The following is a 14185-nucleotide window of genomic DNA, read 5'->3' as shown; positions in this document are numbered from 1 at the left end:
AGAGAAAAGGCAAAAGCAGTTGCTTTGGAAAGTTGTGCACTACTTGGAAAACAAAAGCACCAAACAACCACCCAAAAGGAGTTGACCGTTTATTGCAATTGACCAAAATAATCCTACACGGAGACTTGAGACTTGATATTTAAGGCTGCACATTGAGTCCACTAAGCTTGGGATTTGTCCAAGCTGGAGTAGAAGCCCACGCTCGTATATATTTATCAACTTTTAGATTAGATTAATTACATTTACATAATTAATTATATTATATATTAATATTAATTTATTATTATGTTTGATGCTCATGAACAAAGAAATGAAATTAGTTTTAGATTTTGTTTTTGTGTTTGTATTGGTGTAATTGAGCAGAATTGAGAGCTTTCCATTGAGATGGAAACAGCATTTCCATTTCCATGTATTGCCAAAGTATGGTTTTACCAAAATGTTGGTGTGGATGATGGAATTGCGAATGGTGTTTTAGTTTTTTTTTATTTTTTATGAAGGAACTCAATGCAATGTTTTGGCAACATCATTTTTTCTCAAAAAAAGCTGAGTGCATGAGAGCACTAGGGAAGACCGCAACAGGTCTCTGATAACACTTCCCAAGAGAGCCTTTAGGAGCCTTGCAATGGGATGGAAACACGGTTTCAATGTATTGCCAAAATATCTTTTTGCCAACGTGTGATGTTGAGAGATACTCATGAAAGGTGTTGCAATGTGATGTTGGGTCAGCCAATACCATTCCCAACACATTGTTTCAACCAATGACACTTCTCCCAAATAGCAAGAGAGTATGGCGAAAACCAAAAACAAAATGGCCAATTCAAGGCTTCCAAACATAGCCTAAAATTCAATAACAACATTCTTTCAATACAAAAAATGAGAAACATCCTTATAATAGAATTGGGTTCTTATTACAAAAAATGATCGCCCTATACGACATTTGACACATTTTTTGAAATGCTCTATAAATTTTTTTATTCTCTCCATGTCCAAAATCACAAATCTCTGATTTTAAAAAGTATTTTTTACCCTTCTCATATGCGGACTTCTTAAATATATGTGAATTTCCTCTCAAATATGTGATTGTTTTATGAAGAACAGTTGTTGTTCTGAGATCCGTATCTTTCTTATTTGATGTCTAAAACTTGCATTTTTTATAGTCGATGAAAAGCTGAAACATAGGCCTTTAACTTTTCTCTTTTGAGTTATAATCGAAAACCCTTCCAAGGTTTCTGCTTTCGAGTTCCAAAACCGAAATAGAAGAATGCTCTATAAACTAAAACAAGCATGATGATGTTTTTTCTTTCTGTTCTATGCTATTTTCTGGTCACCTATGCTGAAAATCGAGAAAAAAAAAGAGATAGATCGTGACATTAGTTTTTCAATGCCACCAAGATCACCTTAATCTAATAAGTGGTTGGGGAGAAACTTTCTCTGAAAGATAGACTGTTCGGCTATTCTGGTCTGCAGAATATGCCTATATTTCAGTATTGAAACTAAAAAATAAGAATCTTAAAAAGGTTTTCGGCTCTGACTCAAAATAGAAAAGTTATAGACATGTGTCTCAGCTTTCCAACGACTATAAATACACATATTTTCAATATCGAATAAGAGAGATGTGATAAAGCATGACACAGAGACTATTATGCAAAAAATATATATACGATTTTTCTCCTAAATATATGTGATTTTTCTCTTATATATGTGATTTTCTTCCTAAACATATGTAAATTTTCTCTTATATATTATTTTTCTTCTATATATGTGATTTTTCTCATAAATATATATGATTTTTCTTCTAAACATGTGATTTTCTTTTAAATATATGATTTTCTCCTAAGTATATGCAAAATTTCTCCTATATATGCAATTTTCTCTTAAATATATGTAGAGTTCCTATTATATATGTAATTTTCCTACTAAATGTGTGATTTCATGTTAAATACCTATGATTTTCTAAGTTTAACAAGATATTCACACCTATTTTTATGCAAACTTCTAAGGTATATGCGAACTCAGTTAGATATTTGCAAAGTTTCGAGGTTTGAGTTCAACAGGATGTTCTCACTTATTTTTATGCAAACTTCCTTATTTTATTTAAACTTTCTGATTTTATGCGTATATTTTGTGTGAACTTCCTCATTTTATGTGAACTTTTTCATTATCGAGTATATTTTATGCAAAATTCTTAACCCTTGCATATATTTTATACGAACTTCCTCATCCTCACATGTATTTTATGCAAACTTTTTTATCCTTGCCTATATTGAATAATCTATCTTCCAGAATACATTTCTGCCCAACTGCTCATCATATCAAGGTGATATTGATGGCGTTGGAAAGATAACATCTCAAATTGTCTTTTTTTTCTTGCTATTTTTTCAAATTTTTAGAACAAATAGCTAAGAAATATCATAAAATGGACAGAAAAGATATAGTCATGCTTGTTCATCTCCTATTTTAGGAACGTTGTCAAGGTTGTATCTCAGCGTTTGTTCATCATTTTTAGTGAATTAACTGTCATTGGAAAGGTATTTATGTCTAAATTCTTTTTTCTTTTGTGTATTTTTCAAAATTCTTTATTTTATTAGTTGAAACATCCTTTGAAGATAGATTGTTCAGTTGTTCTAGTCTATAGATTATGTTTCTATTCCAGTTTTGCAACTCAGAAACATGAAGTCTAGAGGGGTTTTCAGTTCTGACTCAAAACATGAAAGTTATAGTCTTGCATCTCAACTTTTCAACGACTATAAAAATACAAGTTTTAGATGTCAGACCGGAGAGATATAGATATGAGAAAAAAGGCTGTTTTGCAAAAAAAATCACATATTTGGGAGGCATTATAAAATTTCATACTATTAACTATGGCCAACGACCGTAGTGGGTTCATAGTGGATAGTACCATAGCAAATAGTATTAACTACAGCCCAGCCATAGTAAATACTATTTTCAACTATAGTTGTAGCCGTAGTTAATGAGGATACTGACCAAAAAATTGTAACCTATTAACTATGGCCAGAGCTATAGTTAATAACAGTCAATGATGCCTATTAACTATGGCCCATGGCCGTAGTTAATGGTATTTTTTTATATTGTAGCATAATAATATGAAATGAGTAGCAGTAACCTCATGAATAAAGGTATGCTATGCTAATGTACAAATATGAACAAAAGATATCATTACCAAATTCATAATAGCAAAGTAAATAATTCAAGTACTCTTTTAGAAAACCATAACAAACTGAATAGTATTTTCCTACACATCTATCTGCAGATTGATTGATTTCATACACATTAAGAAATAAGGAAGCATGAAATAACACAACATATATGTTAAGAAATAAAAAAAAAAATCATTGTCTTTCGTAGGCTTTAGGCAATCTCATAAAGATAGGTAACTTGTATATACAAACAAAATTTCAGCAGCACCTCTTCATAAAATGGCTAATGCAAAAATTCACAATAACAACAAAAAGAGCAATTCAAAACAATATATATATTCAATTTAATATATACGCAATTTGAATTCAACAAAATTCAATTCATGCACAAATTCAGTTAATTGCATCACTCACTAATGCAATTAAAAGTATAACACCCTCAGTTGTTGTTGCTACCCATGACTTTTTAGTTGGAGCTAGAACTCAAGCATTTTGTTCTGATAACAAGGCACCCACAGTTAGGTAGAAACCCATGTAAACCATAACCCAACTTCGCTTGTGCTTGCTGATCAACACCTTCTTCAATATCATTGTCCTCATCATCAATTAAATCAAGTGGTATCGCATCTGTCATCTTCTTCAAGTTTAAAAGATCGTTGCACTGTCAATAGAAAAAAGAAACATGAGCTACTGATTCTTTTAATTTTCTTTCAAGTCATTAAACATATGAATGTTAAGATGAAACTAAAACATGAATTTCAGCATGTTACCTGTCTGTGAAATAGAAAGCTTCTTCAACTCAATCACCGTGATGTACATCAATATCAATATACAAAACCCAATTATACTCCTTGCAACTGACAAAGATCCAATGTTCACATCTATCTACACATTGATTAATTTCATACACATGTTAAGAAATAAGGAAGCATGGAATATCACAAGAACATATATGTTAAGAAATAAAAAAAATCATTGCCTTTCGTAAGCTTCAGGCAATCTCATGAAGGCAGGTAACTTGTATATACAAACGAAATTTCGATAGCACCTCTCCATAAAATGGCCAATGTGAAAATTCATGACAACAACGAAAAGAGCAATTCAAAACAATATATATATTCAATTCAATATATATGCACTTCGAATTCAACAAAAATCAGTTCATACACAAATTCAATTAATTACATCACTCACTAATGTAATTAAAAGTATAACAACCTCTCTCTTAAGATGGTATTCCAATGTCACGAAATTTTCAATTACGAAAACAATCAACAAGAAGGCAAAGACAAACAAAGATTGTAAATGTATGATATACCATAGGTAAAGACAAAATTCACAATGTAATGATCAATAGCTCAAAGAACACATACAATAGGATCCTTGATTATAAATAATTGGATCTATTAGATTACTGGTAAATTACACCCATATATTTTTAAAAGACTATAGCATGTTTTGGGAGCTAAAAAAAGGTCCTCTAACTTTCTTCGTCAAAGCCAAACTTTCATGCAAAAATAATAACTAATTAGTTGATATATTTTAAATGCCAAACTCTTTGTTTTTGTAACACCAAGACCTATACCACTTTGAATCCTGATTAATAAGCTATTGCATTTGAAGACTTAGAATAAGAAAACATCACTAAGAACAAGAAGTATATCAATAGGTCACAATATCAATAAGTTTCTATGGGTGGTCCATAGGTGTCTAAACAAGATTTAGTGTTTGCATGGATTCAACAATAAAAATTTGATGGCCATCAAGATGACCATTTTAGTGTATGGAGGATCCAAAGATTTTAGCCACCACTAGTATATGCGTGATATTCAAATGCCTTAATACCTCCTTGCTATATGCTACTCCAACGGAACCCAAGAAAAGACCCTATAAATTAAAGATTTTGCAATATAAGCAAGTCTTTTCAAAACAAAACTATCTTTGAAGAAAACATCCACACTTTCAATAAGAATATCAGCGAAAAAAAGAACACATGTCTATATTGAATTAGGTTAGTAATATATAGGTCACTCAATTCATTCTAACTAAAAATATGGAAAATCCATCTTTTAAAGATAATTTTAACATAACTTTGCATGCTTGGATAATGAGTAGAATCAGAAAAGAGCAACTAAACATGGGAAGCTAAAGAACTTAACTAGTAGTAGCATGAATACAAATGATCATGAATTTTAAAATTAAACATGTGGACCTCAGGTGGGGATCAAGCAGAACACTGAAAATGGAAGATCAAGTAATTGGAGGCTGAGTTCGATGTTGATGAGGATGTAGATCAAGTTCCTTTTCTACTGTTTGCTCAGCCTTAACATTGTCTTGGTGGGATTTTAAATTATCAATGAACAAACACAAAAGTAATCCATATGACAAACAGAAAAGTAACAATTCTACATAAACTTAACAAAGTAATGGATCTTACTATTCTTATATGCAAAATGACAGAAATGCATTGAAAAAGGTTTAAGAAAAAGTGAGTCGGCTATCCATAGGAACTTAAAAGGTAAAAAATGACATGTTTTGCCTGTTTATAAAAGAAAAGATTAGCTAAGCTGCCTAAGGCTGAATGATACAAAATATAAATCTTGTAGAAAGAGAAAGATAAAATCCTATGATGAAGACAAAAGGACAGTATACAACCAACAACAAAGAGCAGTCAAAAGATGTTATCTCTTTTTGTTTTACCTTACCTAAGAATGTGTGCAAATTGAGCAATTAAGACAAGTTATAATGGATAAAATGCTATAGTAATTTATCAGTATGCTACGTAATAGAAGTTCCATAATGAAAATTATCAACATACCTTGCAACACCAATAAACAACTGGAACTTCCATAACAACAAAAAGTTAAGAAAATGAATTTGTTCTCAGCTTCTAGAACTATAATGAACAATGCAATCTATATGTATATAACTTTCAAGGATACAATTGAAAAAAAGATAAAACCAATATGTGACCATCTGTTGCTCCATTACAATTTTAAAGCACATGTATATAAATCTGTAGGTTATATAGAAGGTACAAATATCAAAACCCATGTATATAAATCTGCATGTTATATAGAAGGTACACATGTTTTGTAAATCCAAACAAGTATTAAACAATGTCAATTATAAAATAAAAAAGCCATCTTACACAAAAGTCTATGCTAGGAATGATATCAAACAAAAACATGTAGAAATAAATCTTTTAAGGCTTGAAAATTGATAGCTCAAAATTTTCAAAAATATTTGAGCATCCAAAAAACATATTTCCTCATAAAAAATACACGATTCTACAATCGATTAATGACAAATGGGCCATGTCAAATTTATCTGCTATGTCAGATTCACACAAAAAAAAAACATCAGAAATACCTAGCTCACACTCCAGTAAACATTGCTTGGTATATTCAGTAAACACATTTTTATTAATTATTTCACCCTTTCAAATTTTTATTATAGGAAAACATAAAACATATTTCTTGCAACTTATATTGAATTCTTGAGCTTTTTGTTCACTTCATGAATAATCAAATTATCAATTTTGTTGAATAGTTTGATATAAGAAATGGACATAAATGGTGCAAAGTGTAATCAATGCATGGATAGAGCCAAAATACTGGTGTAAACTGAATGATCATAAGAAACATGATTGGCAAGACTCATTTGTAGATGCCAAAAAAAGGGGGGCACGTGAATCGAAGGTAATAACAAAGGCTAAGATAAAAGCCAAAAAATTTATGTGAAGCCTGGTCATATTATGATGAGGATGAATGGCCTAAGTTGATTAAATTAGAGAATCTGAAAAAAAAAAACAATAATATGCAAAGAGAACTTTGTCATTAGACTTTTAAAGCAATCCATGGGAAATAGATATTTCCAAATTATGAACAAAAACCATTAGATGGATGCCAGAGAAAACTCATAAAAAAAATTGAAAACAAATTTGCCTTCCATGACTAACCAAAATACCTAATTGGATATAACTACATCAAAGGTCTGCTCAGTACCATATTGCTCATCGGTGTCCACTTGAACCCTAGATCGACAAAAGAGAGATCCTTATGAGACAAAACGATGCTCGGTACCATATCGACTCGTCGGTGTCCACTTGAACCCTAGAACGATGAAATTCTAAACCAACACCACCAAAATCAGCTCACCCAAACCTATCCAATGTTAAACCAACACCACCAAAACTGAAGCTACCACAATGCATTAGCGAGCACATAATATCGTACGAAGGAAAGAAGGAGAAAAAGAAAAACCAAAAGCATGTGTACCTCATTGCTATGAATGACTGGGGCTGATGGGCTCAAACGCGAGCTCCTCCCCATGGTCTCTTTGATGGAATAGCCAGTCCCTCCCACAGTCCCCGATCCTCGGCCTCCTCCATGCACTCGCCACTCCTCAGCTTTGGTTGCACCCTACGGTTAGGGTGAGAGGGAGAGAGAGTGTGGGGTATTGGATTTTGATTCTTAAGTAATGCATTAACTAAGGCCGATAGTCGTAGTAAATACTTTATTGAAAGTATTAACTACGGTCTTCAGGGTAATACTTAAAAAACATTCACCATGGCTTCCTTACCACTTATAGGAAAGGGTATCCGCCCCACAAAAAAATGGTGTTGAATTTTAGTATAAACTTTGATGGTGGCCGTAATTAAAAGTTTTAGGATTCATTATTAGCTATGACTCTTTATTAAGCCATAGTTAATAATTACTTTTAACTATGGTTTTCAGTAGCCATAGTTAAAATTTTGTATCTAATACTTCTTTATTTTGTAGTGAGAAAGTTCACATATATAGGAAGTTCACGTGTGCGAAGGGTAAAAGAGTTTGTTTAATTCTTTCTGATGTATGATCATACATTATGATTATATGTTATCACATTTGTGAAACTAAATTGATTCTCTATGACTTTGTGTATTGTTGATTCTGCATAAAGGATCTCTCATTTGGGTAGAGATTAGTAGAATAACAATGTTAAAGAACCAATAGAATAGGTTAGAGACCAACCTATTCATAAATGTAATTTTAACATGCAAAAACACTAAAAATGAATTATATTATAGTGCATGAAAATATGATATTTCATAAAAAAATGTTCATCTTCAGGACTCGTATGATTCATTCTTGTGATACAAGATAGCATGTGAGCCCACATGAAAATTGAATCGAGATAACAGTAAAACATTGATGAAGTATTTTTTTATGTTAATGGGTCAAGTGGGAGAATGTTAGAATATGGATCATATCCAGCCTGATGTGATCCGGTTTGACATGGGTACATCATGGGATAGCATGACTCATGGGAGTTACAAGGCAGTTATTGCAACTGCCCATGTAGGGTAACCACTGATTTTGGTAACCTCTCATTACAACTGTAACGACCCCAATCCAAACCCTTTAAAAATGCAGAATATTTTTTTTTTTTTTTTAGAGTTGCGGAAACCTTCCCAGAGATCTGGGGTCCTCACAGTTCCACTTTCCATTGGATAGCCCATCCACCACAAACGAAGTTGCAATTATCATCCGTATCAACCAACTAAAACTCTTTTATCAATGAGTAAGAAAATTTCAAAGACAATGTTTTCTTCAACTGAAGTAAAGTAACAATTGCAGAATTTAAAAGAACTGAATGACAAAAGAAAGAGCCAATATATCCTCTACTGAAGCTGACAAGCCCAAGTATAACTCATCCATCCCCAGATGCATGTCCAACTTCACTGTTCACCCTTACCTGTGAAAAAAACCAACAAAGTAGGGTGTCAGAACCGAAATTCTGAGCACAGTTACTTATAAAGAAACAGGTGAGAGAAAGAACATGAATAAGATTTCATGCAGTGATTTGATTGAGTACAGATATAAATTTTGCAACATTCAAATATTTATAACTACCAACAGTTGCGTATACTTATCAGTCAAGAACAGTAAAGTGTCATATATCAATAACTAAATAATCAAACCTTTCAGCATGATTTCACAAAGTAAATCATATGCTACCACCAAATGATGTCATGATATCAAGAATGATTCAAACATGCATGATCTAATGCATAACAGAAAAATGCATGATTATGTGTAATGCATGATTTCTTCTGTTATCTTTCATTTAAGTTCCATCTTTCCATATGCATGCCCTATTAGATGCACACATCCTTAAGTTCCTCTTTTTAATTACCGTGGCCCGCGGATACACTAAACGGGTACAAACCCCAAGGTCAAATAGGTTTTCAGGGTAACTTAACAAACAATTTGTATTTTATTACTGGGTTCCAACTTAGCCCTCGACCGATATCAGGAAACAGCACCATCCATCGGAATATTAGACCTCCACATCTAATGCCGGGGACACAAGGGACACCCCACGCCCACAAGTGCCACTTCCTTGGTACCATAAACTCACAGTTGTGACTAACACACCACTCTCGGGTAAAGTGGCGGCTCTCCCTAAAACCGTGGCCAAGAGAAGAACCTCAATATCGGGTTCAGGGGCAACAACGCACACGGAGTTTTTGTATCCTCACAGTCTCCCCAAGACCGGATAACTAAGATTCTCATACTCCAGATGAGATATCCTAGAAGGTATATTACACTATTCTTATTCATTATATTTTTATTTAATTTCATTCCTTAAGTTTGCAACACAATATGCAAAAGTAAAGTGAAAACCCACATCTTTCCTTGCAGGGACCCATTCGGGACTCCAGCCCGTATAAACACAAAGAACAGTGTAGTAAAGTGCCAAACCATCTTATGTGGTTTAAGTGATGCTTTTAAAAACATATATAAAAGAAAACCAAACCCACGGCTCTCCAGACCGGTGATGGTCCCATAGGCCATCGGTGCATCACATAATAAAACCAAGTAGTGTTTCATTTATAACACTAGGCCAAAATGCCAAAAGCATATATATATTCATGCAAATATAAACCCAAACATATGCATGTCATAATTCATTCATATGCATTTTCAATATGTGTGTGTTACCTACATCACATATGGGTCTTAACCAATCCATGGTTTCTTTAAGTGTGTGAGTGTACATGTACCATTTCACATACAAATCAAGCGTACATGTTCAAGAAGAATTACTAATAATTGAATCATGCTCACACTCATGCGTACCACAATCATAACAGTCAAGTGAAAGCATAAACATCCACGGCAAGTGTTTCCATACAATCCAATACACAAGCTTTTAAATAACACATGGACTCTAGACAAAAATGTTCAGCTAGAGACAACAAAGCAAGATACATTACATACAAAATTTTGGTTTTATGTGTCCATCCTCCCTAAACAGTGTAACATGAACACTATTATACACAACTGAAAATTTTCAAGTTATGTTTCAATGATCCCACGATGCATCTTATAAATTTTGAGCTTACCCACACTCAAGAACCAGCTTGAGCTACTTTAGAACAATTCAATTTACTTCAATTCAGCAAATTGCACATTCTCAGACCAAAACTCAATTCGACATAAACTTTTAGATCACAGACTGATGAAACTCAATTATGTCTATAGAACACAGCATGCCTAAACCAAAATTTAACATAAACCAGCCCCTGTTAATACAAGTATCATATAACTTAAGAGTTTGTACTAGCCGATTTATTTCCAGCTAAATGTCTTTTCGAAAATAGAAATTAAACTATCCTGAAATTGTGGTAAACTAACTTTCTTTGCTGACAACTGTCCAATATAAAATGGAGCTAAACATAGAACCCATTCTAAAACACACTTCGGTGGAATTTAAGAGAAATATGATATTTCATGCACAAGATTGCAGTATAAAGAAAACAGATTGAATTAAATATCTACAACAAAACAAATTGCAACAATCATTCAGTTTAGTGTTAGTTGATTATTCAAGACTGGTAAATTTTGTGGTTCCAAAAGAAGTTAACATTTGGGACATCATACATAAATTTCAATATGTTCAAACCTCCCTTTGAAAATCTGATCCAGTGGTTATACTCATATGTTTATATACTGATATATATATATATATATATATATATATATATATATATATATATATATATATTGGCTAATTCAAGAATCTATCTCGAATCGGTCAGCCCCAAAATCGGTCAATATTACTGCTAAAACTTATCAAACTCTAGGTCAAGGAACCAAAACCATATTGTCTTAACTAATCACATGCATCTGAACTTGTGCATCTACATATTTCTCAAAACAACACGCGCTAAAACAAATTTTCTTTTGACAATTTCGCGCACAGAAAAATACAGATTTATGTGTGGTTCCTGTTCACACAGAAAAAGATGACGGGTTTGAGTGTGGTATATGTCGACACACACACACACAGGAAAACATATGCGTGTTCCAGCTCTCAACAACACATTTAATCAATGCTTAAGCAAATCAGCAATTTAAAATAACGTTTATGCTAACAAAAATATTTTGCCTTTGTTACATATTAGATCCTTATTAACTATTTGATTCATATGAACATTAAATTCATGTAAACCTTGAATAAGTGGAGACCCACATATCATATTCAAGTAGAAACCCAAAAATTACCCCTCACCTGGAAAGATCCGAAACCCAACAAACATTTCAGTGTCCATTCTGGTTTGATTCATACTGTTGGGCTAAACTATATAGGTGCATATTCAGTTTTAACATCAAGGAAAAAGAAAACAACTCAAGCACAATCAGATATTTGTTATTCAGATGATTACCGATAGGAATAAGCATGACAGGAAAACAAAAATTCAAAAATAGACTAACAGTAGGCATTCACACCCAAGTTAATATACTTAGCAAATAATCAGGCACAGTGACAAACTGGCAGTAATGTACTATAGTGATTATGGGTTTGGGATTCCACCCAAACGATATCCCCAAAACAAGATTTAACATGCATCATACCTCAATTCCCAATCAAGAAAACCCCAAATCGGGTTGATTTGGGAACTCGACAGGTTAGGGTTATATAAGAAAAATATCATTTAAGAACCTTCACATTCAGATTCCCCTTTTTTTTTCTTTCAAATAGATGAAATCGGCCCACATATATTAACACATGCAACCAACAATAGAAATCGAAAAAGAAAACCCAATCTGGTTATTCAAACACGATAACTGAAACCCAAACTGGGTTTACCCGATATTACAGTCGGGAACCTCCCGATTTCGATGGTCAGAGTCAAAAATCCCCAAATCTGGGGTTAACTGACACTAAGAGTCAAAAACCCCCAAATCTTTTTTTTTTTTTTGGCAATACCCGATACTTAAAATCAGCAAACCCCATCCCTTTCCTCCTTTCAAAATCTCCAACTACAGAGTTCCAGTGGAATCTCCCCTCAAACCCACACATGGAGTCGAACCCCTGCTTGATCCCTCACCCCGATTCCAAGAAGACCCGTACCTGTCTTTTCGATGGGTTTCCCGGCGATCGAAGGCTGGAGGCTGACGCTCCTCACTACTGCCGTGAAGAAAGGTGTTCGCTAGGGGCTTTGGTGGGTGTGGCTGACCGCAGCTCGCCGGCAACCTCCTTTCCTCCGGCATGTGCGCACCGAGCGAGCGAGAGGAACGGGGAGAGATGGGGAAGAGAGAGAGCCCGAGTGAAGAGGGCATAACCCTCTCTTCACTCCCCTTTTATCGGCCCCAGGCCCCCCCTTCCTTGCCGAGATGGGAGGGCGAGGTCGGTTACGCCCTGCGTAACCCCCCTTCCCCCCTTTCCTTTTTCCTGTTAGGGTTTATCAGGCAACCCTTATCGGGTTGCCTTAATAAAACCCAATGTTTCCCCCTTTTAAAATCAAGAGGTTCGGGTCCGGGTCCGAGCCTGTGACCCACGACACTGGGTCCATTATTAAAATGGACCCGGTTCGTCAATAGTAACGGATCCTTAGTTGGATCTGGGTGGATCCAACTGTGGGTCCGACCCCCTTGTTCCAAAATTTTCTGATAATTAATATTAATCATTTATAAAATTTTGAATTTAACATTATACATAAATTTTTTTAACCCCCATCGATATGGATCCGCAAGTCGGATCCATGTGGATCCAAATGTGGATCCTCGAACTTGCTTAATATATATATACATATATATATGTATATTTCTATTTTATCAATAATATTAATATTATTTATTTATGAGTATACACATATATATATATATTTAGATATATATAAATATATATATATGTATATGGATCCGGTATATGGATCCCATACCCATCTACGCACCCCTATTGAATGATTATTCTCCGAATTATTAAATAAATTAAAAATTATTGTACTTATACGTATATATCAAATTTACGAGGTAAATGTATGCGAAAAACCCCTTTATGGGTCCTGGATCTGTAATTTGGATCCAGGCCCAATTTGCAAAAATTTATAAAATTTTCGGGTTTTACATCCCTACCCCCTTAAAAGAATTTCATCCGCGAAATTAGAACGTACTAAATGTGAGTAGTACTAACATCAATTATCGCATGTAAGCCTCGCAAATTTAGACCCTCTGTGATCCTACAACCTTAGGGTTGATCACGAACAATAATCGTTCACGTAATCATACCAAAACTTATTAAATTCATACCAATAGAATATTAATTATAATTTCAATCAATCACACAGAATTCACATAATTCAAGGAAAGTATTAAATAACCATACCAGTGAAGAAGACTGCTCTGGAGGACGAGTCACACTTGTCGATGCTTCAGGACAGAGCTCATATACCAAAAATAAAAATTTAACACTTAAAAGATGACAAAATTGCAAATCTTTGTGGTGGCTCTGATACCAAACCTGTAACGACCCCAATCCAGACCCTTTTAAAATGCGGAATATTTTTTTTTTTTTGGCAATACCCGATACTTAAAATCAGCAAACCCCATCCCTTTCCTCCTTTCAAAATCTCCAACTACAGAGTTCCAGTGGAATCTCCCCTCAAACCCACACATGGAGTCGAACCCCTGTTCGATCCCTCACCCTGATTCCAAGAAGACCCGTACCTGTCTTTTCGATGGGTTTCCCGGCGA

The sequence above is a fragment of the Nuphar pumila genome, chromosome 6 (assembly GCF_984573655.1).
Source record: "Nuphar pumila chromosome 6, dmNupPumi1.hap1.1, whole genome shotgun sequence".
Lineage (NCBI taxonomy): Eukaryota > Viridiplantae > Streptophyta > Magnoliopsida > Nymphaeales > Nymphaeaceae > Nuphar > Nuphar pumila.
This window is presented reverse-complemented; position numbering follows the sequence as displayed.